Source organism: Dermacentor albipictus, unplaced genomic scaffold (genome assembly GCF_038994185.2).
Source record: "Dermacentor albipictus isolate Rhodes 1998 colony unplaced genomic scaffold, USDA_Dalb.pri_finalv2 scaffold_22, whole genome shotgun sequence".
Taxonomy (NCBI): Eukaryota; Metazoa; Arthropoda; class Arachnida; order Ixodida; family Ixodidae; genus Dermacentor; species Dermacentor albipictus.
In genome coordinates, this window is record NW_027225576.1 from 2,664,829 (window position 1) to 2,669,515 (window position 4,687).

A 4,687-nucleotide genomic window follows, 5' to 3' on the forward strand; every position below is an offset into this window, starting at 1 on the left:
AAATAAATTTATTCAGCACGTTTCATTAGTTGCATCACCTTCCTGCGAGCGCATAAATGTTCCTCACGCTAACACTTTGTTACTGCTTTACAGTGACGCAAGTAATGAAGCGGTGGAAATCCCTACGCGACACTTTTATGAAAAAACGCAAAGAAGTGACAACGAAAAGTGGCGCCGGCGCGGACAGTGTTTTCAGTGTGCGGTGGCCCCATTACAACCAACTACTGTTTCTCCTTGACACAATGGAATATCCTGACTGAGTATTTCTTTCGAATTTCTAGGGCATCTATTTTATGATAACTTATTGTTCTACAGTAGGATCTGATAAACAAAAATAATTTTCTAGAGATTTACCTTCCCTTCAACTTCAGCATTTAACACATTCTTTTCATCTGTTTTCACCCGGGAAGACCACTTTGACGTTCCATTTGTACCCGATCTTGACTGCCCATATATGGAACCGATCGAAATACCTGCCGAGGGCATAATACTTCTAATTAATAACCTTAAATTATCCACTTCAGCCGGCATTGACAATATGAACTCTAAAATTCTTAAAAACACTATCTCCGTTCCTGCTAACATTTTATACCGCCTTTTCAGGCAATCTTTGGTTGTAGTTTTTCTTCTTACTGTCATCACTGTGATTGGTACACTCTATAGTTATTGTTTGCAGTTTTGCCATAAGTATCATGCCAGCCAATATATTTTTTTCGTGTTGTCCTCTTTCCTGCCGAACCTTATATTGCCGTCATACCACTTTATTATCAATTCATCCATTTATTTGAGCTAAATTGCAAATTTGAGCCGTATATGTACTCCGTCGACTTACGTTGCACATTAATTAACCCCTTACTCAATGTCTTGTCAAGGTGCCTATAAGGTATTTTCAATAAACAGATTGGGCACATTACTCGAAGTCATATGTGCATAAGGTATATTTTTCACACCTACTGTGAACATTTAAATTAATCCTGCTTATAATAGTGTCGAAGTGTTGGGACTAGCTTGCGGTTCATTTATCTGCATGTTTGATTTTATTCATAATCATCTTATGACAAGTTGCAAAATGTTCAGGCCACAAGTCATGGTAGCTTTACACAAATGTTGAAATAAAGCGTGAATCTGCAATGTGTATTATCCATGCAGGACAGGCGGGAACCTCGTGGATATTCAAGACATCGACTCATTCGACGAAACAAGCACCGCATATCTTCAGACTGAAAGAACTAGCATCATAGACATTGAAGCCAATCTGGTTGCTCGCAACTTTCCTACCACCCCTGGGCAGGAAGATGGGAGTGGATGCTCCAGCCCCACGTCAGCGCCATCACCAGCCAGCAGCGCATCATCTGGTTCACAGAAAAGGAAACGGGGCCGTGACAAGGTCTTTGAAAAAGAAATAGGAATCCTGGGAGAATTGGCTTCTAAACGAGCCGGCGCTTCTGAACTATTCGGGCTTTTTATAGGGGACAAGCACAATTCTCCCCCAACATCTGCGAGGACAATTTGAGTTGGAACTACTGCAAGTTGCTGCTCGTTATGTGAACAATCAGTAAAGCTGTCAGTGAAGAACGGGAAGTTGTCAGTCTCTTTTGAAAAAGGAAGTTCGGCAAACAGTGAAAAATAAATTAGTTAAAGAAACATTTATTACAATACAATTTTTCTTCTGACGCCTGACATCTTTTTCCAGAAGAAGAGCTACACAATACTGAGGCACTATTCTCGCACTTCTTCATCAATGGGTTCATAGATTTCCAGTAATTTCCACTGCCAGGGAACTTTTCCTTCATTCGCAAAGTACGCTGCATACTGCTTGAGAACCTGCAATGCCGAGTGAGCACACTTCCGCGCATGCGTTGGCTGCAGGCCAAATGTTGCCGAATCTGTGTCGGTTGTTGCTCTCCACGCACCGTCAATCATATTGCCATATACATCTTCATTGTCGGCAAATCCAACTGGGCTATATGAAGAGCGACCGTTGGACTCCATGCACAAAAAAATACACGCACGCTGCCTTCACAGCCCGTTTGGCGTTTTCAGGACTCAGGTTGATGGGGCCACGAAAGATTCTAAACCGTGCCCGCAGAATGCCAAAGGCATTCGCTGCACATCTCCTGCAAAAATCAAGGAAAATGCATTCACAGCAAGGCGATTCGTACAAACGACAAAATTCGGCTTTCATGTGCACATAATTTTAGTTGTGCTAAGTATACAACAAAGTAAATAAATTTGAAGTTGCACAGCAGGGAAAAAAAAACGAGCTCAGAATCAGAGTAGAAGTTTGTGGCGGCAATAACAAAGCAGGAAAGAGTGTCTTTAACCGTTAATTAGAAACAAACAAGAATAGCAGGTAATTCGTTGAACCAAGTATTCAGGGGTGTAGCATAATGTTGAAACCACAACTTTTTTCTGTCTCAGCTTTTGCAGTAATACTTCCCTTCCCAAGTTGCCGCTTAGCTTAAAAACACTTCTTGTTGGGCTATTGCTGTTCATTATAGAATATGAAGACGCCAAATAAACGCCCTGTCCCGTTCTCTTGTGTGTGTCTGTTTTTTTGGCGTCTTCATATGTTATAATGCCACTTAGCTATTCTGTGTTCTCATGCTGAACAAAAGGGGAAACGCACAAGAAGAGAGCAGACAACACAAACATTTCATCTGTGTGATCTATTTTCCTGTAGGAGCTTTATACCCACTGCTCCCCTTTTATTTAGTGTGGATGAATACACAACTAGCCCATTTATCTAATCTACCAAAGTTTTAATTTTGCTACAATCATACCAAGGAACTTGCTTTGCATGAGGGCATAATTATGGTGTCAAAATAAACACTAGTTGAAAATGATGTACTTTTCCTTTCAAGAGGATACGGAAAATACACACACCGTGCAAGGCGGAACCGCGTGGCGCGATTTCAGGCGCGATTGACGCGTGCCCAGCATGATCCGCCACGAAATCGCGCCGCCACGTGCTGCTGCTCGGAGTAGAAAAAAACGCGTCGCGCGGCGCGTCCACCAATCAGAGTTCAGGTAAGTCACATGGCATTTGGTCACGTGGCATTTTGGTTCTTTTTTTTGCCACCAGATGGCCGTGCTCTCTGCGCATCTCTAGTGTTCCTGTATATGCTCCCTGCGGGAGCATATACAGGAACACTACGCATCTCGACGGAACCTCCTTGGCGGAATTTTTTTTTCTCGGCAGAACTGGCGCGCGCGTCACGGAAAGCATGTGCTACCGTGATTTCGTTCGCGCATCGTGTTGGTTCGCGCATCGTGTTCACCTAAAATTAACAAAGCAACCTTCAACGAGGCCCTAATAACTAAAGTGTAGAAGCATCGCGTCTCATCGCTAATACTGGCAAGACAATTGGCTAATAATATTACCAGTGTATGGTGCTCGCTCTCTTCTCAACCACGCAGGCCGCACCCACATGTGCCTCCTGACCCGCGTTTTTTCTTGCTTCAGTATCAGCATCCCCCTTAATAGTAGCAATCGCCTCTTCTGCTCGGTAGTAAGCAGCCGACCCTCCTTTGTATATGTGGAGTTGTAAACAAGCAGCGGCTTCTCAGCATGCAGAAGGTACATAGTCGCAGTTTCGCACACAATACTGCTGCTTGAAATTAAGCTTGATAAGTACACTTGGGAAAGAAATGTCGCTCTCTAATTACACTCAGATTATTTTTATTGTAGTGTTCTGTAAGTTTAAGGGCATATTACATATGCGGTAACAGAGCCAATACATGTCGTTGAGAGTTATGTTGTCTGGCAACCCGGAAAACGCGGCGCGGAAGCGCCGCTCCTTTTTTTCGTACGGGTGCTCGCGCGTCGGCGGCAACGCGGGCGTTTGCCGCCCGTCGCGTTTTTCGCTCGCGAAAAACGCGTCATGCGGTTCCAGCTTCAGACGGTAATTGAATATTCGCTCAGCAGGGTCTTTCCTATATCCAGGGAATGGTCTCATAAAGTATTCTCGCAGCTGAAAAGCCTCGTCCCCTATAAAGGCAAACGGGAGTGTTTTGTGGGAGCCAGGCAGCTGTGAATGCGAAGGCAGCTGCAGCAGACCAGCATGCAGTTGTCGGCCAATTGGAGAGCGTTTGAAGACGCCTCCATCACTTATGCGGCCAGGAGCCCCAACGTCGACGAGACGAAACAGATATCCGCTGTCTGCTACAGCCATAAGCACGATTGAAAATGTGCCCTGTAACAAATAAGCACAAAAAAGCACTTTTGAGCAATAGACATGGCCACAGGAAAAAGTAAAAAACAAATTGGATAGGAGCCAGCATTGATACGCAGAAAATTTAAAGGCCTAAAAACAGTTCATGTTCAAGTAAATGAATCTGTCAGTGGTTGAGCACGTGCAATCATACACCTATATGTACAAGGTTGAACACCCCGATTATCGCATCTAAATAAAAACATTCGAATATTCATTACTTATGTGTCGTTTACCTTATAATTGTAGTATAGGCGCTGCCAGAGTTTGCTGGTGATACAATCTGAACGTGTTTGCCATCCACTGATCCGAGGCAGTTCGGAAACTGCCACCGCTTCCAGAAGCCATCAGCAATGTTCCGCCACATTTGCTCATTTGGAGGCTGCAAGGATACAAGCCACAGCAGTGATGCGCATTACATGAAATGGTTAATACACAGTTCTGACAAAAGTTGTGCCTCAGGTAAAAGCCAC

At 43.9% G+C, this 4,687-nt stretch overlaps 1 pseudogene; it reads right to left on the reverse strand.

Annotated features, from left to right (window-relative positions):
- Window positions 1–1,719: 1,719 nt before the first annotated feature.
- LOC135915739 (uncharacterized) lies at window positions 1,720–4,175 on the reverse strand (annotated as a pseudogene).
- Between the last annotated feature and the right edge of the window lie 512 nt (window positions 4,176–4,687).